Here is a 22,260-nt window from a genome sequence, read left to right as displayed (position 1 = left end):
AAATTAAATCTCTCTGTCTTGCTGTTTTCATCTGTAAAAGGGGAATAACAAGAGTACATTCTTCATCGTCTGACATAAGGATAGAATAATACTGTCTGTGTGATACACCTGGAATAATAGCACCTGCACCTAGCAAGTCCCCATCAGCTTATGCCAGCGATGGTTACTACACTTTATCTCTGTCACCCTCTCAGAGAGCAGGCCATCAGGAAATGTTTGCGGAACAATGGATGGATCATGAGCTGGAGGTGTAGGGTGCTCCAATCCAGTGATTTTGGTATATCATATTTAAGAAGGTTTTTTAAATATTCTTGTGCCCCATTAGACTGGGATAATAGGAACAGCAGGCTCCCAGGTCTTCGTGCTCTGTCTCAGCCCCAGGGCTAACCAATGCTGCAAGTTGGCAAAAATCCGTGGCTGTTCCATGAGCTGCCACACAGTCACTTGAGGCTGGGAATGTGCAAATGCAATACTGTCCATGATCCAATGGAGCAGCAGAAATCTCTCTCAAAAGCAGCTATTTGGGTACCAGCTGCTTAGTAACAAATACATCTTTAATGAAATCAAACAATCCAGCAGGATTTATTGATTGAGAACAATTGCTTTTAAATACAGTCTAGTAGCCGGGACTGTTAACATTCTTTTTTGTTCAATTAGTTCAGTTGGTTTGAATCTGAGACACTTGGCTATTAGCTAAGGAAAATAAATACCATTGCCATTCAGCATTAACCCCCTGCTCCTTTCTCTGCACTAATGCATGGCAGAGCCTACCCAGAAAAAAAAAATCTTAGAGGTAATTCCACCCGTTTTGGGGAAGAGAGTCTTACAACAAACCAAGTCTAACAAACTCCGAGAATGAAACCCATCTCAATCCAGAATATTGAATAAGAGTAGGGGAATCTTCCAATTTTCTCTCTCAAAATCTGACAATCTAGCCAGCCAGCACTGATACTGGACAGTGTTTCCCAAACCTCCTTTCATAGCAGAGTCATAGGTTTTGAAAGGAAGCTATTCTATTTATTACATACTTGTCCTCAACCCTGATCAGTTAGCACAGTGGGTTAGGGCATGGGGCTAATACTGCATATTTGTCTCAATGAAAATAACCATCCTCCACCCTGACAGTCCAACGAGAAACCTGGGATTTACCCAGGAAACCTCTTCTCTCCTCCTTCTCATTTTCGGCAGGTCCCCAGATTTCATGAATTCTATAGGCTGCAATGGTTTTCAGTCTGCCACATCCTCCCATTTCTAGGGAGGGGCCTCATCATGATTTATCACCTAGACTAATACATTCATAACCTTAACTCTTCACCTATGCTGATTCTCCCCTTTCTATCAGCCCTGAAAACCACAGCCAGAGGGATTGTATTCGCTTCTCAGGCTGCCATAGCAGAGCACCATGGATCAGGAGGCTACAACATCACACATTTATTTTCTCATGGTTTTCCAGGAACTAGAAGCCCAACATCAAGGTTTCAGCAGCTTTGATTTTGACTGAGGCCTCTCCAAGACTGGCAGATGTCCTGTGTTCTATGTGTTGTCTGTGTTCTAACCACTACTCTTTATAAGAACACCAGACCTATTGGATTAGGAAGTAACTTAATGACCATATTTTATCTTAGTCACTTATTTAAAGGCCCTACCTCCAAGCACCTGGCTCTGACCATTTGTCTCCCCAGAGGACACACAGTACCCAACCACTCTGCAGACAGATAGCAGTGCATGAGCCTTCCCCTCATGTGTGCAGAAAGGCCTTATCTCTGCTAGTCCAGTCTTTGCTTCTACCATGTTTGTTTAGGAAGAACCATGTCTGCCCCTGGAGCTGCTACACTCACCTGTGAACGGCCTCTACCCTCCTGAGGCCTATGTCTCCTGCCTCTGGGCTACTGACAGTTAGGTCTTCAACATGCGAAGGGTCGTAATTTAGCCATAAAGGGGAGATTCCCAAAATGCAAATACAAACAGACCACTCACTTGCATGAGCACTATGTGTAAATGGCTCCCTGCGGCCTGCAGGACAAAGGTGAAACTCCGTAGTTCTACCCCACAGGACTCCCAAAACCTGAGGCCCTTGTCACCATGGTGCTCATCTCTTCTCCACACACAAGGATGGGATTTCTTTTTTTTTTTGAGACGGAGTTTCGCTCTTGTTACCCAGGCTGGAGTGCAATGGCACGATCTCGGCTCACCGCAACCTACGCCTCCTGGGTTCAGGCAATTCTCCTGCCTCAACCTCCTGAGTAGCTGGGATTACAGGCACGCGCCACCATGCCCAGCTAATGTTTTCTATGACTGCCATCCCTCACAAGCCACTCTGAGCACTTACCAACTCGCTCGCTCCTTACAACAAATGAGACATGGGAAAATTCCAGTGTCCTCTACTTCATTGGAAGCTCCTCTAGGCAAGCCCCAAGTATTAATTATCTCTCAGCCTCAATCATCTAATGTGAGATCTAGCATCAAATAGAGGGTCAGTTAGAGATTGTTAAGTGGAATACTTTTAAACCAGTTTTTGGCTTTTTATGTAGCTATATTTATGTGGAAGGCAGCCTGGATGGCCTCTACCCTCGCCTCTGTCAGTAGCCCAGAGGCAGGAGACACAGGCCTCAGGGAGGGTAGAGGCCATCCAGGCTGGCTTCTGCGTAAATATACTTGGAAGTATATAAATACACCTCCAAACCTGCAGGCAGCCCTCTCTGAGGCCTGTGTGAGGGACGTTTAGGACAGGCCTATGTTATCTGCCTGCAGGTTTGGAAGTTTATTTTGAGCGGTACATCAATGTTCCCCATCAGAATAGATGCCACTTCTCCCCACAGATGACATCATAGGGGCATCTGCTGTACTTTCACTGTCAACACCCCCTGCCTAAGCTGCTGTGAAAGACTGCCCAACCGATGGTAGAATTTTTATCTGGGCACCCGTGAAAGGGGAAAATTCAAAACTTCTTCCCCATTCTTAAGGTTTCCTTCCAGGTGCCTAGCCTTTTTATTTATGCCACTTCTCAACTGAAGAGTCACTGACGGGTAACCTTTGGAAAAACAGACAGAGTATGTTTGGTCCAGGATTGCTTTTCCTGTTTGCAAGCAGGTGTTCAGGGACAACTCTGTTTTCACCATCCCTTCCTTGCCCCTGCCACGCTGGCACTGCAGGGAGGTAGCCAGGCTCCTGAGGCTGGGCAATGCGTCTGCCTAATGCCGGTGCTCACGTAGTACCGCATTCTCTCTCCTGTCAACTCCGTCTTCCTCCAACTTTGCTGTTATCCGTAATGAAGCCCAAATGCAGCCTCTATCCATCTCTCTTTTTTCTTATGTTCTCCATTTGCTCAGATCTCAGGCAGACAAGAGGGATGATATTAAACTCTCTACATCTCAGTGCAATTGCCTGGATTGTTGAAATATTTAATGGCACAGTATAGATCTAGAGGGACTGTAGCTTCGGTGGGACCAGGTAGGTGGATCTTACATTTTATATGGGTGGGGCGTTTTGACCTCGGCAGTCAGCAATACCTCAGTTGGGCCACGTGGGCCTTAACGGCTGTGCCACTGACTTTTAACTGCCGGGACCCCAGCAGGGGCTGCAGGTCTCAGGGTAAGTGGTAATTTGACTTTGGTGGATGACACAGCCTGTGAGGACTTTGTCCATGGTGCAGCAACTGTCTTTAGATGTAGGCTGCACATCTTTCACTGCAAAAAGGGCCAGGGCCACATGAATGGCTTTAAGCAGAAGGAAGCCAGGCACATGAGGACCTCTGAAAGGGCATGTGGTCATTGTAGGTGACCTTAGCAGATGTTGTCCACATGGGGCCTGCAAGCAAATGCCAGCCATGCTGGCCGCAGTAAAGGCATGGGCACTGAGTCAAAGGCAGCAGCAGGTGCACTTTGGCTTTGAACAATACTTGTGCAGCAGACAAAGGCCTCAGTGAGGGTAGAAGCCATCCAAAAGTATGGAAGCTCCAGGGGCAGGCATGGCTCTTCCTAAACAAGCTTGATTAAAGCAAAGACTGGACTAGCAGAGATAAGGCTTTTCTGTACACATGAGGGGAAGGCTCATGTACTGCTATCTGTCTGCAGAGTGGTTGGGTACTGTGTGCCCTCTGGGAAGAGAAATGGTCAAAGCCAGGTGTGGGAGGCATACCTAGATGAGCTACACCACTAGCTGGTTTCTCTGAAAGGATTAAAGGGAGGACTGAGGTTTATCTCACTGCTGGGGAGAAAGAGATGGCAGAGAGAGATGCCACTCATGTCTGGGACACGCCAAGGCTGAGAATGACGGCTTAGGTGGAGGTTTAGGCGTCAGTGCGCTCAGAGGTTCATGGTGTGGGTACAGAAGCAGCAGGGCAGTGATGTGCTGAGCATCATTTTCCAGCGAGAGCCACCGTGGACTGGTGACATGTGTCTCCTTGCTAAGCTGTTTTATAGCAAGAGAGTGCAATCCACCACTGGTACCTAGGACAGAAAATTTCTGTTTGCATGGGATAGTAGATGCAATCCTACTAGGCAGAACCCACCTCAGTTGAATATAGTGGAGCAGGAACACTGGCCAGGAGGAAAAGTGAGAATTCTGCGGTTTGGAATGCTCCAATGGGAAGGAAAGGCAGCTGTCCCTTTCTGAGAATGCAGACAAGATGTCAAAGTGGGTCTTCCTCTTCATCATGGTTAGTGCACCTTGTGCAAGTTACCTTGTCAAAGAAAGATTTTCCCCATTTGAGTTTAACGAGGCACCTTTTGGGATCCAGATGACTGATATGAATGAACTGGCAACCCGATGGGGCAAAACCAGGAAGGTTTTTTCCACTGCCCTCTTCACGGGCTTGCTGTAGAATCTTTGACATTAGGAGCTGGGCTTGGGAAACTTCATTTCTTCTGGGATAACAAAGAAAAAGTGCCTTAGGGTTGGGAGCTGGACCATTTTCAGCATTTAGTGGTGTGGAGAACAGTGCTAACCTTGTCAGTCCTATGTCCTACAAATTCTTCCAGCTCTTTAAGAAGTGAGAGGCTCCTAAGTGAACTGGCATGCCACTAAGTCTTCCTCTCAGTCCTAAAGTAACCATACTCATTTCCGCAGAAAACCACCTAGGCTGTTACTGCTCAAGGAACCCCAAGTCCCCCAAGGAATCAAGGATTCCTCAGGCCAAGACTCAGGAGCAAAATAAATCAGGGAAGAGAATTCTAGCACTTTCACCTAAGAATTGTGAGATTTGAAATTTGAGCTTGAAAGAAACAAAAATCCCAAGATTTTAGTCCTTAATTTTTTGGGGATCCAAATTGCAAGAGGATTTAAACTATGCCTTCTCAGCGGGACCTTGATAACGGGAGAGGTTTTTATTCGAACCTGGGGAGGCTCAAGTGTGGCTGTTTGCTGGGCGGAGCTACCGTGCGTGCTTGTTACCTTCTTGTCTTCCTGGGTCATTCATCTCCCTGCAGGATCTCTACTGGTTTGACAGCATGGCTGGGGATCCTTCAGAGCAGGAAGAGAGAAATGAGGCAAGTTCAGCCTCAGCAGGTGAAGCCTCCTTGCTGTTAACCCACCTCAGAGCCTTCCAGCGGCAAAATCTAAACTGCACCCCAGTCGCCCAAGGGGCCCCCACCGGAGAATGGGTTTGGTCTTGGTCAAGGGGCCCATGAATGAGGGAGGGATCAACCAGATAGACTGCGGATCTGTTCAGCTTCTTTCTGGGGACAGTAGCATCACACACGGCATTTGCAAGGCCATTGTGTCAGCAGGATGCTAATCTGGTTTAAGTCAGAACAGTGCTATTTCTCCTTTCTTACTCTTCCTTTCAGGTGAATAAAGCTTCTTAGCATCCCTCTCCTGGCTTCCTTCTCCTGCCTTCCTGAGTACGCATGGGAATATGCATGGAACAAAACATTCTCCCTGCTCCAAGAAGCAGGGTCTCCCTAGCCTGCCCTCATGAACAGGTAAGCCTCAGTCCAGCAGAGCCCATGGTTGGAGGTAAAGCGGGCCCTTTGTGGAGTTTCCTTAGTAGGTCTATCTGCCTCTCACTCTGAGCTCTGCCTGCCCCCTGAGCTTGGTAACAATAAGAGATATGTTGGCCTTGAACAGTTTGATTTCTTGTCTCATTTTTCCACTTGTTCTAAATCAAAGTAGGCCATACCTCAGCCCTAAAACCTCTTCCTACTGCGGTTTTCACAGACTGTCAGGATGCTGGTGCAACAGAGGTATGGAGCGAGCCCCTCTGCAAGGAAGGAGGACCCAGCCAGGGCTCCAGACTCCCAGAGAAGCTCTCTGTTCAGAACCACCCACTCTGTTGTCTGGGTCCTATCAGTTCATGGGGATAGCTGTTGCCATCATAAGGTGCTGGGTGCCATGCTGGGCATTTGGGTTGTCTCACTGAATATTCAAACAGATGCTGGTTATTTCCCTCAGGAGACCTAGGCTCCGAGAGGATAGGAGACTTGTTCAAGGTTACCTGGCTCCCAGAGGATGGCATTGGGCTTCAATCTAAGTAGGATTTCAAAGCCTGTGGCCTTGTTTCATCAGAGGCAAGCACCTCAATTTCCCTGGAACCAGCATGGGCAGACCTGGGCTTCATGTCCGAGTCTGCTTCTCAGTAGCTGATTGACTCTGGGGAAGACCCTGGACCTCTCCAAGGCTCAGACCCCCCACCTGTGAAAGGAAAGACCTTTCAACCCCCACCCTGACGTGCGCTACAGGATATCAAATGCGGCTGTGAATATTGTGAAACATTTTAAACACAGAAATGCCCCACAGGACTGAGCTGATGTGTGTGGCTCTGGTGGCAAGCAAAAGCACAAAGGGGAGAAACCTCTTTTTATGCCCCCCACTTCAGTTTTCTGTGTCAGTGCTTGTAAAAGCTTTGGTGTCACGAATACCTCCTCCAAGTCTTTAGAAGTTCAACTTGCATTAGGATTTGACAAGGAAGGCCTTTGTTACTGTTTTCTTCTCTTTCAAGATTAAAAGAAAAATCTAAATATAGGACTGCCTTCTGCTTAGCATAGTGCATTCTCAATATAACCAGACTGACTGCTCAGTCAGATTGAACAAAGCTCCGCACCCCGAGCTGCCTGGCACCTGAGCCGCTCCGCAGCCTCGGCCCCCTTTGATGCCCACCTGTCAGTCCCACTGCACAGTGAAGAGGCCCCAACACTGCCTTTCTGGGGCTTTGTCTTCTATCAGCTGTTTTATCTTTGTTTGGCTTCGAGCCTCTCTCTCTTTGTTCTCTGCCTTCCCTGTGTCTCTAACGTGGCAGTCTTTTATTCCGGACCCCAACCTCCTCCCACGGCCTCCTGCACCAGCTTCTCAGGGACCAAAGGCAGCTTTTTGTGTGGGACCCAAAGCAGCTGTTTGAGGCTGCTGTGCAGGCTCATCCATCCCAGCCCTCGCTAGGAGAACTCGAGCTGTTCAAGGAGGCGGCTCTGCCTCCCATCCTGCCTCCAAACCTTTGCTGACGCTGTTGCCCTCTCCTAGGCTGGAATCCCCTCTAGCCTGCCCCATGACTTGTCAAAAGCCTACCCTCAACAGTTTAAGGGGGTCTCAAAGCTGGCTTTTTCTCGGAGATGGCCAGAGCTCTTTTGAACAGCTTCTTCTCCCCTTTGTGCTCCACTGCATTTGTTCCATGACGCTCCAACCACATCCTTCTCTGCCATGACTTTCTTTGTGTGATATCCCATGTCCTGGCAAATATGAATTCCCTAACAACAGGGACCACTCTGTTGGAATTTATACCTCCTACCCCTTCTCTCTAGCCCTAGGCATGGGTGCCTCGTACAAGGCAGAATCCAATGAACATGGCTTGAAATAACAAGACTGGCTAGCCAGCCCAGGGAAAAATACTCAACATCACTAATCATCAGAGAAATACAAATAAACCACAATGAGATATCATCATACACCAGTCAGAATGGCTATTAGTAAAAAGTCAAAAAATAGCAGATGTTGGCGAGGATACAGGGCAAAAGGAATGCTTCTATGGTGTTGGTGGAATGTGAGTTAGTACAGTCTATGGAAAATGGTACGGAGATTTCACAAAGAGCTAAAAATAGAAATATCACTGGGTTCAGCAATCTTACTACTGGGTAATTACCCCCCCCCAAAGAAATTATTATATCCAAAAGAAACCTGCACTCCTTATATTTATTTCAGCATGATTCACAATAGCAAAGATATGGAGCCAACCTAGGTGTCCATCAATGAATGACTGGATAAAGAAATGTGGTGTATGTCGTACAATGGAATACTATTTGCAGCAACATGGATGGAGCTGGAGGCTGTTATCTTAAGTGAAACAACTCAGAAAGAGGAAATCAAATACCTCATGTTCTCACTTGTAACTGGGAGCTACATAATGTGTACACTGGACACAGAGCATGGAATAATAGACATTGGAGAAGACATCAGAAGGGCGGGAAGATGAAAGGAAGGTGCAGGATGAGAAATTACTTTATGGGGCCCAGCATGGTGGCTCACGCCTGTAATCCCAGCACTTTGGGAGGCTGAGGCAGGCAGATCACTTGAGGTCAGAAGTTTGAGACCAGCCTGGCCAACATGGCAAAGCCCCATCTCTACTAAAAATATGAAAATTAGCTGGGCATGGTGGTGTGCACCTGTAATCCTAGCTACCTGGGAGGCCGAGGCAGGAGAATCGCTTGAACCCAGGAGGTGGAGGTTGCAGTGAGCCTAGATTGCGCCACTGCACTCTAGACTGGGTGAGAGAGAGACTCCATCTCAAATAAAAAAATATATGGGTACAATGCACAGTATTTGTGTGATGGTTACACTAAAAACCCAGATTTTGCCACTATACACTATAGCCATGTGACAAAACTACAGTGGTACCCCTAAACTTATACCAAAAAAAGTCTAAATTAAATTCCTTTGTAGGGTCAAACTATGTGTAGGGAAGTACCACCTGGCTGGCTGTTTGGGCTCTGCCACCTGGATGCTGTGCAACATTAGAAATATTTTAATTTACTGAAGCTCTCAAAGTTGTGGCAAAATACACATAACATAAACTCTTCCGTCTTAGTTCGTAAGTGTGTAGTTCAGCATCATTACTTACATTTGCATTATTGTGCAACCATCAGCACCATTTATCTTTAGGACTCTTTCATCTCACCAAATATTAAACATTAATTCCATTAAACAATATCTCCCATTTCCCTCTCCCCTTAGATCCTGGCAAACCACCATTTTACTTTCTGCGTTTATGAGATCAACAACTCTCAGTACCTCATGTAAGTTGAATTTTTTTCTTTCTGTTTTTATTGTATCTGTCTTTTTGTGACTGGCTTATTTACTTGGCATAATGTTCTAACGCTTTACCCACATTATAGCATGTGCTAAAATTTCCTTTTTTTTACAGGCTGAATAATATTTCATTGTATAGATATACTGTTTACCCATTCATCTGTCTATGGACACCAATATCCACCAATGACATTGCAACCCAAAGTTGCTTTCAATGAAATGACTATTTTTTCTTTATTTTTATTGTCTTTTTAATTGATACATGATCGCTGTAGGTACAGTATTTATGGAGTACAATGTGATGTTATTAAAAATGTGTACATTGTAAAATTACTAAATCTGACTAGGTGGTATACTCATCACCTCATGTACTTATCATTTAAAATCTAGAGAAGCTTATGCTAGGTGAAATACTGCAGGTACAGAAACACAAATACCTCATGATTTCACTTACAGGTGGCAGCTAAAAAAATTCAGACTTATAGAAAAAGAGAGAAGAACGATGGTTACCAGAGGCTGGGGGCCAGGGGTGGGGGAAGGGGGTCTATTCTGGTGATCTATGGCACAGCATGGTGGCTATAGTTAACATTAATTATAATGTGTATTTTAAAATTTCAATGTTCTGATTGACCCAAATTTGGAGATACAGTTTTTAGGAATCCTTTTCCTTCTCCCCAGTTACAGAGAAATCAGACTGACCTTTGATTGAATTTCAGCTCATTTTTTGTTACTAGGTCTGTGCTTGGGTCATGATATTTAGCCTCTTTGAACCTATTTTTAAATTTCTTCCTAAGGAAAATGATTCTTCCATGACAAGGCGACTACAAGAGGCTTAGGGTATTTATTGCATTCAAGCATGGGCTCTGGCAAACTCGGTGAGAGCTCTCTGCTATTCTTATCTTTGCAGGGACTGTGGACACAAGTAAGTCCCAAGCCCTTCACTTTCTGTAGGAGATTCTTGGTTTCTCAGTGGGCATGGCTCTTCCCCACAACAGGTCTGCAAACACTCTGGATAAAGGACTGCTGGAAGTTATAGATTCACTTCTTTGCCTTCCTGTTTATTGTTGCTTTCCATGCCTCAAAATGAAAACTGAAAGTGCTTTGATGTAACACATGCATTACAAGACTGACGCTGTTTTTACTTTCCAAAATATCTCCTTGTCCTTCCATGTTGTCAAATGTAACCAATGCTTCCTGAGCGTGTGCACTCTGGGCTGGGCACCCTGCTCATGATACAGTGCACATAATGAACAGGGCTGAATCCATATCCCCTAGGAACTCGCTACCTAACGGAGGCACATGCCGAAACAGCATTATCTCCACATACACAACAGAACAAGGTGCAAAACTCCATCCTGTGTTTGCTACATACAGGGACTTAAAATGAGAAGAACTGGACTTTGGCCGTGTGACCTTCAAAAAGATATTTAATGTCTGACTTCAGTCTCAGTTTCTTCAGCTACAAAGTAGAGATGATCTCTACCTGCTATTGTGTCAGTGATAGAAGGAAACAAACTATTGATCCATGCAACAACATGGAAAATCCCATGTGCATGATGCTAAGCGAAAGAAGCCAGACTCAAAAGACTCCATATTAAATGTTTCCATTTATATGTCATTCTGGAGAAAGCCAAACTTGAGGGAGTGAAATCTGATAAGTGGAAGCCACGATCTGGGGATTGGGTGGGAGTGGTGAGAAAACTTTAGATAAATGGAAATAGTCTCAGTCCTCACTCTGGTGGTGGATAGTGGCTGGATATTTTTGCTAAATCTCAGAACAGAATGCCTTAAAATGTTGAATTTTACTGAATACAAATTATACCCTAATAAGTAAACAAAGCAATAAACAGAAAGACTGCTGTAGACAAAACGGGATAAATAAAAGAACCATTCTTTTCATTTATCTAAAACAAATTAAAAAATAGGATAATTTGCTCTGGAGTAAAAATACCCAGGTTAAATCCCAGGTTTTCCATTGTTTAGCTTTGCAACTCCGGGCAATGTACTTAAACTTTCTGAATTACTCATTGGGAAAACAGAAATAATGATTTTGTGGCGTGGAAGCTTGTGAGAATCTAGCTGTATAGTGTACAGATTTAAACTCAGGGTGTGTCACCTGGAAGGTTTTATTTATTTAAATACACGAATGCTGTGCTTATTATACACAAGGCACTATGCTGGAGGCTTCATGGATACTCATTTAATCCCTATTACAGCCCCATTTTACAGACTAGGAGGCGGATCCCAGGAAGGCTAAGCACCAGGCCCAGGGCCTCATCTGCCACAGGTCTCATGTCCTTGGATTGGAGCTTCCACCGAGCTAGAATCTGAGGGTTCTGTCTCCTGGGCCACACAGTGCAAGTTGGACTCCAGGCAGCTGGACTCCAGTGTCTTCACCTCATTTCTATTCAATTCTGACTGTTGGATTCACTCATCATTTACCACTGGCCCCCCCGGACGCAGGATGTCTCTTTTTGACCATCTTCTGTGTTCACAGTCCTACTGGGAGGAACAAGGCTTTTATTTGCTGCCAGTGAAGCCCTTTATGGTCACTCCTGGATGATGGTGTTGAGTGACTTAGGAGGCAGCAGAACGACAACGTGATCCCAGACCTCCTGCCGCCAAGTCTTGGCATTTTCCTCGCAGCACTGGTGTCTGGAGGCTCTGTGACTCCTGTGTGAATGCCCTTCCCTGTCACTATGCAGCAAAGATGAGCTCCCTCCCTCCCAGCAAAGTTTTCCAAGTGACACCTAAGTAAACCCCTTCCAATGGTGCTGGCAGGACCATGAAGTGATACCCTTTTTCCTGAGTGCAGTTTGGTAACACATATCAAACACTTTATAGACAGACTTTCCCTTTGAGTCTGCAATTTGAAATCTAGGGATTTTTTTTAAAAGAAATAATTATATGTATAAAAATACTTATAGATAAGCTGCTAAAATTCTGGAAGCACAAATACCCACCAGTACTGGATGGGTTAACTGTTTTATGGAGGAGCTGTAAAACGGAATACTAAGCAGCTATTAAAAATCATGTTTTAGAAGGCCACTTAGTGACATGGAACATGTTCACTGTGTTTTTGAAGAGAAGAAGCAGGAGCACAAAAACATAGGCATATATGGCAATAGAAAATATGACCAGAATAAAATACGTGAAAAACGTGCACAGACCTGATATCAAGGTAAGAGAATCATGGATAATTTTATTTCTGGGCCAGGCATTGTAGTTTACCCCTGTAATCCCAGCACTTTGGGAGGCCGTGGCGGGTGGATCATGAGGTTAGGAGTTCGAGAGCAGCCTGGCCAATATGATGAAACCTCGTCTTCACTAAAAATACAAAAATCAACCAGGTGTGGTGGCACACACCTGTAGTCCCAGCTGCTCGGGAGGCTGAGGCAGGAGAATTGCTTGAACCTGGGAGGTGGAGGTTGCAGTGAGTCAAGATTGTGCCTCTGCACTCCAGCCTGGGTGATAGAATAAGACTGCCTCAAAAAAAATTATTTCCGGCATCTTGTTTTCTGATATATTATAAATTAAATAGGTAGGTAGGTAGGTAGATAGATAGATAGATAGATAGATAGATAGACAGATAGACAGATTGATTGATAGAGGTAGAATGATAATGCTATGTCAACTTTTAAATGTGTCAAAAGATATCTTACTCCCTTGAAGATACAAAATAGGTAGATCATGTTGGTTCTCTATGGTGGATCTACTTTATAGTGACTTTACAAAAGGTAGACTTTGTTTTCTCAAACACATGGGACCCCTTGGGCATTTAATGCCTCTTACATAAAAGACTTATTTCTCTTTTAATAGCTATGTGCAAAGACAGTGTTTGACAGTGTCCATGACTTTTTTTTTTGTTTTGGAGATGGAGACTCACTCTGTTGCCCAGGCTGGAGAGCAGTGGCACAATCTTGGCTCACTGCAACCTCCAACTCCCTGGTTCAAGTGATTCTCCTGCCTCAGCCTCCCGAGTAGCTAGGATTATAGGCATGAGCAACCACACTCAGCTAATTTTTGTATTTTTAGTAGAGATGGGGTTTCACCGTGTTGGCCAGGATGGTCTCAATCTCCTGACCTTGTGATCTGCCTGCCTTGGCCTCCCAAAGTGCTGGGATTACAGGTGTGAGCCACAGAACCCGGCCTGTCCATGACTTTCTGTAAACCCTCTGTAAAGCACAGAGGAACAGAAGTTGTGGGAAGTTGGAGGGAAGCTCTGGCCATCACCTCCTCCCTGGTACCCCAGTTAGCAACCCTGCCCTCTCCTGAACATTCCCTGGGCCAGGGAGCCCCCATTCATAATAGAGTCTCTCTTACTGTTGCTCTCCTTGGATTCACTGGGTTTTCACCAAGTTAGAATCTGAGGTTTCTGTCTCCTGGGGCCACACAGTGCAATTCAGTTCCCTTGTATACATGACAACCTTTTCAAAGCAGAATGCAGATCACTTGTCCTTTCCCAGACAGATGAACAAAAATACTGGGGTGATTTAATCATTAGCAGCCAGTGGTGTGGGCTGGCTGACATAGCACAACTGGAAAGGGGTCTCCTCCTTGGGAAATCCTCCAGATGCCCCCGTCAGATACAAGGCTCCCCCTGACTCCCACAGCAGCCTAACTGCCACCATGCTGCAAGGTGGAGCCCCTTCCCCAGAACTCTGTGACCTCCTCGAGCAGAAGGACCTCCTCCAAACCTACTTTTTACATTTCGTGCCTAACACTGTGCTGGACACCCATTCATTCATTGGAGTGTGCAGCATGCACTTACTTATGGAGGCCTCCAGTAAGCCAGGCACTGTGGCAACTCCGAGTATATAGTGGTAAAAGAATCAGCAGAAGCCTTCCCTGGACGGAGCTCAGAGTGTGTGGAGTAAGTCAGAAAATAGTCAGATAGAAAGATAAAAGGGTGGATGGATGGACGGATGGATGGATGGATGGATGGATGGATAAATAGTAGGTCCCAGCTATTGTATATTATGATATATACTATGAAGAGAAAGAAGAAGGTAGCTGTAAGAAGAGATGCAATAAGCATGTGAATATTGCAGCAATTAGAAGCAAAGACTCTGGAATCAGAAAGCATAAATCCCAGCTCCATCTCACATTTGCTGTGTGAACACAGGTGAGTTTCTTATCACTGTGCTTGGGTTTCTTCGCTGGGCAATTTAGGATTAAACAAGTTTGTTTCTGTGGAAATGTTCAAGCCTGTTTGCAAAAGTAAATGGTAGCTGGTACTGTTAAGATATGCATGTTTAGTGAGTCAGGGAGGGAGATTCAGGAAAGGATGGGGTATGTGCTTTTAGGCTGCGTAAGGCATGAGGGTCTTGACTACAACCTTTGAGGACAGAGAAAGGAGGCTAGTGAAGGTCCCCAAAGCCATGAGATGAGAGAATGGTAGATAGCACTAGGGGTGTGGGGCCTGGAGAAGATGGTTAAGGTACCCAAGGTCGCTGTTCTCAAATACCTGAAGGGCTGTTTCTGGGACATGACGTTCGATGGCCTGGCATGGTGGTGATGAGAAGATTAAGGGACAATGAATGAAGCTGCAAAGGGACCGATTGTTTTATTCTCAAAACAGAACTAATGTAGCTGAGTTCAGTGTCTCACACGTGTAATTCCAGCACTGAGAGGCCAAGGCAAAAGGATTGCTTGAGCTCAGGAGTTCAAGGCCCATCTGGGCAACATGAGGAGAGCCTGTCTCTACAAATCATCATAATAAAAAGTTAGCCAGGGTGGTGGTGTGTGCCTGTGGTCCAGCAGCTCGGGAAGCCGAGGTAGGAGAATTGCCTGACCTAGAGGTTGAGGCTGCAGTGAGACATGACCGTGCCAGGGCTCTCCAACTTGGGCCACAGAGTGATGCCTTGTCTGCAAAACAAAAACAAAAACAAAAACAAACTAATACAATTGTCTGAAAATGTAAGCCTATGCTTTTGCAAGTGATGAGTTTCATATCAGTGACAGTGTTGAGGTAAACTCTGGTCAAGGCTACATCTATTGAGCAATGCCATAAGAGAAGAACATTGTCTTTGGAAGCATCCAAAGACAGTTTGAGATTGGTCTGTCTTGTTCCCCTCCCAACATGAGGCTCTGGTCTTCCACGTGTCCAGTCCTCTCCATACTCTTCCGACTGGGTAGATGAGATTGAGTGAGAGGAATCAGGCCCATGGGTTTTGGTTGAGGGTACAGTGGAGAAGTCTTCCCATGACACAGTAAGAGAGGCAGGGAGGGCTGAGGCACCTGTGAGCAGTTATGGTTCAGAGAGCAGGAAACTGGGATCAGAGAAACATGAAAGGTGAGAGGCTGAAGTGGGTGGAAACATGTGGACATGCAGTGACTCAAATGAGCTACACAGTCTAGTGGCCAAGGTGCACATGAGAGTATTTCAGTTTTCAGACTTTTATTTAAAAATGGAAAACAAAAACATTTGCAATGTAAAAGTAGTTCATGTGCCAAAATAATGCAATTGAGGGAAAGAATCACGGTTCCAACAGTGGAGTTGGGACAACTGGATATCCATAGTGAATATGCAAAGAAATAAAGCCAGGCCCCGATTTCACACCTCGTATGGAAATTACCTCAAAATTCACCATAGGTGTGAATGTAAGAGCAAAAACTATAAAATTCTTAGAAGGCAAGAGAGAAGTATGTTTTCATAACCTTGGGTTCAGCAATGGTTTCTTAGATATGACATCAAAAGCAAAACAAATAAAAGAAAAAATAGAAAAATTGGGCTTCATCCAAAATAAACATTTTGTCCTTCAAAGGATGTCCTCCGAAAAGTAAAGACAGCCCCCGAAATGGGAAAACATGTTTGCAAACTATATATCTGTTAAGGTACTTGTATTCAAACTGCATGGATAACTCTTACAATTCAACAGGAGCCCAATTCAACATGAGCAAAAGATTTGCATTGACATTTTTCAAAAGAAAGAGTACAAAAGGCAACAAGCACACAAAAATGTTCTCAGCATCATGAGTCCTTGAGGAAATTTGAATCAAAACTACAATAAGATAGTGTTTCACACCTAGGGGTATGGCTATAACAAAATAGATGAACAATAACAATGTTGGAGAGAGTGTATAGAAATTGACACCCTTGGCTGGGTGCAGTGGCTCACATCTGTAATCCCAGTACCTTAGGGGGCCAAGGTGGGTGGAACACTTGAAGTCAGAGTTTGAGGCCAGTCTGGCCAACAAGGCAAAACCTCATCTCTACTGAAAATACAAAGATTAGCTGGGCATGCTGGTGCATGCCTGTAATCCCAGGTTCTTGGGAGGCCGAGGCACAAGCATCGCTTGAATCTGGGAGGTGGAGGTTGCAGTGAGCCCAGTTTACACCACTGGCACTCCAGCCTGGGTGACAGAGGGAGACTCCGTCTCAAAAAGAAATTAGAGCACTTATGCATAGCTGATGGGAAAGTAAAATGGTAGAACTGCTTTGGAAAACTGTTTCAGTACATCAAAAGACTAAACATAGGGTTACCGTATGATCTGGCAAGTCCACACTAAGGTATATACTCAAAAACAATAACAAAAAAGAAAACACACCCATGTGAAATGATGTTCCTGAATGTAGCAGCATTATTCATAATCACCAAAAAGTAGAAACAACCCATATGCCCATCAACAGATAAATAGATAAAGAAAATGTGGCATATCCATAAAATGGAACATTTTTCAGCCATGAAAAGGAATGAAATACTGATACATACTCTAAAGGAGCTGACTCTTGAAAATATTATGCTAGGTTAAAGAAGTCAGGTACAAAATGCCACATATTATAAGATTCCATTACATGAAATGTCCCAACTGAGCAAATCCATACAAACAGAAGGTAAATTAGTGGTTGCCAGGAACTGGAGAGAACGAAGAAGAGGGGCTGCCGACAAGTATTGGATTTCTTTTCTGCGTAAAAAAAAGCATTCCTGAATTTGATATTGGCCATAGTTGCATAACTCTGTGACTATCTGAAAAAACAACAAATAGCACATTTTAAAAGTGTGAGTTTTATGCTGTGTGAATTATCCATCAATAAAGTTGTTATTCTTCTTCTTTTTTTTTTTTTCCTGAGAAGGAGTTTCACTCTTGTTACCCAGGCTGCAGGGCAATGGCGCGATCTCGGCTCACTGCAACCTCCACCTCCTGAGTTCAAGCAATTCTCCTGCCTCAGCCTCCCGAGTAGCTGGGACTACAGGCGTGCGCCACCGCGCCCAGCTAATTTTTGTATTTCTTGTAGAGACGGGGTTTCACCATGTTGACCAGGATGGCCTCGATCTCTTGACCTCATGATCCACCCGCCTTGGCCTCCCAAAGTGCTGGGATTATAGGCGTGAGCCACTGCACCCGACCAATAATGTTATTCTAAAAAAAAATAGAAAAAAAGTAGTTTATAAGAAGAAAGCTAAATGCACTTTTTGCTTATGACTTGAACTAGAGGATAAGTCATATTAACAGATATAAAAGTCTACATTGAACCATTTCTCCAGTTAGTTAGATGGTTTCTGGACTTACTTTTGTTAATGATGCTGTATGAACTTCCCATACACACATCTTCATTCACTTCTCTAATAACATTCTCAACTTCAGTTTATAAACTGGAATGCTTCAAAGACTGTTTATACGGTTTTCAGGCAGTTGGGATGCACCGGTGGAATGTTCTTCATCCAGGCCATGCCATTTGTCCCACCAGTGAAACATGGAATTAACTCCCACCCCTCTGATATGTGTCTTGCTGGGTTGAACAGGTCCTTGCAAAGGCTAACAGGCAGGACATGGAGACTGTATTGGGAGCTGCAGTTCTCACTTCTCCTTGGTTTAGGCCTGATTTCCAGGACGAATCCCTCACCACCATGTGGACTGTGAGGGTCTCAGCTAAAGAATGAAGAAGAAATTAAGTGAGGACTAATGAGTGCTGAGCCTTTAAGGCATCTGGAGATGCTGAGGATGTCAGCCCTGAGCCATTGTGGGCTCTCAGTCAGGCAAATGACATGATCAAAATTACACTTAATCTCTCTGTAATTAATTGTGGATCTATAAAAATATCATAATTGGCAAAGTGTCCTACAATTAGCATATTAATACCATGACCCTTGCCAGGTGAGCAGCGTGGATTTGTATGTGGGTGTTGTGCTGGGACCCGGGGCTGGAAGGCAGATCTGGTGCAGGAGGGGGTATCAGAGCTCCATTATCCCATGGACGGGCTGCTTTGTTCCAAGACAAGGATTAGCGCTAATAATTTCTCCCCAGGGAAGTGCTATCTAAATCCAGGTTTTCTGCGGAGTCTGTAAATACAGCCAGAGTCCTATTGGGGAGCAGAGGAGGAAAGGCGCACGTAAGTAGGTCAATCCGTGAGCTTTTGTGTGCCAACAATGATGGAGAACATCAAAGTTTCCACGTCGCTTAGGCGATTGTTCTATTTGTATTGACCAAGTAAGCTAGAAATCCAGGAGGGAGGTGATTGACAGGGTGGGAAGCCAGCAAAGCTCCTGCAGCCAAGAAAACCCACAAAAAAACCTAGAAACTCTGATCACATGGAGTTGGACATTCCTGAGTGCCAGGAAGGGTCCTCCTGTACCTCTCTCAGCCTTGCCTTGTAACCACATCTGAAGGCTCCCCGCCAAGTTTTGGGACAGTATATTTGGTTGCCACATACCTTGAGCAATGAATAGTAACAAATGGCTGTGTTCTGAATGCATCTTATGATCCATTTTATTATAAGGACATGTTAGTTCTGGAAGGGGTCCTAGTCTGACTTAACTTAGGTGAGATTCTTTTATGTAGGAAAAAAAAATGCGGGCTGCAGATCAGGGGGCCTGGGTTCTAGAGTCAGCCCAGCAACTTTCTGTGTAACTTGAGGTCATGAGGTCGTGCCCTGTCACAGGTGTTACTACGTTTAAAACCAGAAACTGGACTGGGTGGCTTCTAGGAACCCTTTTATATTATTACTAACTATAGTAATAATAATAATAAAATGATCTCTAAAGGCAAACCTGAAAAGTTTGGAGAAGAGTGAAAAAAAATCTGCGTACTTATTATGTGGCAAACAAAAAAATACAAAAAGGAATGAACATTTGTTCCATGCCTCCTCTGTGCCAGTCTCTCTACCATGGAATCCTGCAAACCTTCCCCTGAGGTGACATCACCTCCATTTTTGCAAGTAAGTTAGGGCTTGAAGCGTTGGCAAATTTTTCAAGTGTGTGCAGCTAGCAAGTAGCAAAGATAGGTCCTTATTCTAAAAAGCTAGCAATAATCTCAAACATATGCCAAACACATTTATAAGTGCATTTTAGAGTATCATTATTAATTCATCTAATCTTCCCAGCAATGCTGTGAAAAAGGAAATTTGATGATTTTACAGATGAGAAAAGTGAGGCATGGGGTGGGTAAATGGCTCTTTTAAGGTCAATAGGTTAATGAAAATCTATGAAGAAACATTGCTTTCTGATGCATGTCCTATTCATTAGGCAATGAATGACAGAATTCGTTGAATAACCATGTCTCTGACAAGGCTTGGGCAGATAAACTACTAGCCATCAATGGTGGCCAAGAGACACTAAGTGTGATCTGGTCGTGTGCTGCTTCTGTTTGAACATTTTTAAATGATTCCACATTGTCTAATAGTATATATATATATATTTAAAATTTCTCCAAATAGTATATAATCATAACACTACCATTTATCATTCATATACTATGTGCTGCAACAGATAAAGTGTGTCCTGCATAAGTTATGTCATTTAATCAACACTGAAGAGCATTACTAACATTTTGCTAATTTCACAGTTAAGGAAACTGAAGGTCATAGAAAGTAAGTAACTTGAGCACATACCGGAGAATTGGAGACCACATAATTTATTATCCTACCTGGGAAGTTTTGATAGTGAAAGTAGGGTGCTTTGATAAATTTGTTGGGATTGTAGGCATCAGTCAGGACCTTTTGGGAAGTACGGTCATTGTAACTTAGAAACGGAATACCTGGAATGCAGGTTCACTGCTTTCTCACCCAGAGTCCATGCTGCTCACGTCTCCCCTCCCCAGCTCTGTGGAAGCCCTCTCTGCCAAATGGTCCAGTCTCAGGAGCTCTCACCGCATCAGTTCCCACATCACTATTTCCATGGCCACCATGTCTGATTTGGGTTCTTACATTTCCCCTGATTTGAATTGCTGGTGAGATTCTCTTCTTTTGCACATTCTTCTGCCTACACCCTCTCTCCCTCTCCTTTCCCAAACTCCCTTTCAAACTTTTCAATTTTCAAAACTCCATTTTGTCCACACCTCTCTGGGAAGCCAATATTTCTGTTTCTTCCTCAAGGTCTCATTATCTTTTTGTTGTTGTTTGTTTTCATTTCATCTTTCTTTCTCACTCAATAATGAGGTCTCAGGCAAGCACTCATTGCTGTAACCCCAGAGCCCAGAACAAAGTTGCTACAGAATAACATTCAACAGTATTTAAGAAAGCAAGGCAAATCAGAGGAAAGGAGGAAGTATAGCTATTAATGGCTGTGATGAAAATTAAAGATGAATCACTCATTCATTCATTGAATTATTCAACAAATGTTTTTGAGCACCGCCCACGTGCTAGGTGCTGTAGCTTCCTCGGGGAATGAAACAGATGGCTAGTTGTTCTCAAGATACTTGTTTTCTCTAAGGGAGCGGATAGTACATAAATAACCAAATATCAATCACAAAGTTTATGTATGACGAAGATGAGACTAAGTATCCTGCAAAAATGGAATAATGAAGAGAATGAACTAGAGACATAAAAAGCACACTCTCTTTCCCACTAGCCTGTATTTTATAGCCAAGCTCAAGTGTGTTGTGTCCTCAAGGAAAACTGCCAAGTTGACCTCGGTCCTCCTTTCCTGAGATTATTTTGAAGGAGACAGGGCAGGAATGGTGGTATCCAATATACAGTTTCAAAGAGAGAAATTCAGAGCAGAAAAATACGATGTCCTGGATGGTAGAGTTTGTACGAAGAAAGGTGAGATGTGAATCCAGATCTTTGCTAAGACTTTTCTACAAAGTCTAATTCATTGGATCTTGGAAAGGATCATTAAGAATATAATTTTTAAAATGACACTTAAAATGTTAAATTATGATGTATGCAAATGTACTAGCTTCCTGTGGCCCCCGTAAGAGATTGTCACCAAGTTCACTGTCTCACAGTTCTGGGGGGCAGAGTTCTGAAATCAAGATCCCTGGATGGAAATCAAGGTTTTGGCAGGGCTGGGCTCCCTCCAGATGCTCTAGGGGAGGATCGGCTCCTTGCCATTGCCAGCTTCTGGGGGTTTATGGTGTTCCTTAGCTTGTGCCACACCACTCCAATCCTCCTGGTCGGGTCTTCACATGTCTTTCTGCTCTGTCTTCACGTCATCTTCTCCTCTACATGTGTGTAGTCACATCGCCTGCCTCTCTCTTGTAAGAATACTTGTGTGTGTATTTAGAACCCACCCATATAACCAGGAGGATAATCTATCCATCTCAGGTTCCCTAGCTGAATCACATCTGCACATTGCTAAAACTTTTTTTTTTTTTGCCATATGTTGTACCATATTCATTGGCTACAAGGATTAGGATGTGGGCATATTTTAGGGCACCATCTTTGAGCCTACCAAGAGAAATACCTCTAACTGTATTATCTCTACAAATTGGTGGATTCTAGGAATGTGAACCTATGTTTTATCAAATGTGCACTCTGCCTGTGAGATGCCACCAACAGATGGCCACAGGCTCTGAGATGGAAAGGTGAAATTTGAAATCTAAAATTCCTAAGCTCTGATCCCAGACTCTTCTCACCACTTTGCATTGGAGCTGTCTGATTACAAAAGTAAATGTTTGTTTTTTTTTTTTTTTTTCCTGGGGTAAAGTCTCCCTGTGGGTGAAGCATTCCAGCTTGCAGCTGTTTTGTTTTGCTTTTTTGTTTGTTTGTTTTTTTCGTTTTGCTCAAGTTTGGGTTATTTAACAGCAAACTCTGTGTTCTGTTGGTGCAAATTATCCTTGCTGACAATGATCGGTAAACACTTTTAT

This window comes from Cebus imitator, unplaced genomic scaffold, assembly GCF_001604975.1.
Source record: "Cebus imitator isolate Cc_AM_T3 unplaced genomic scaffold, Cebus_imitator-1.0 Scaffold52, whole genome shotgun sequence".
NCBI lineage: Eukaryota > Metazoa > Chordata > Mammalia > Primates > Cebidae > Cebus > Cebus imitator.
The sequence above is the reverse complement of the archived record's forward strand: the minus strand, read 5'-3'. Positions refer to the sequence as shown.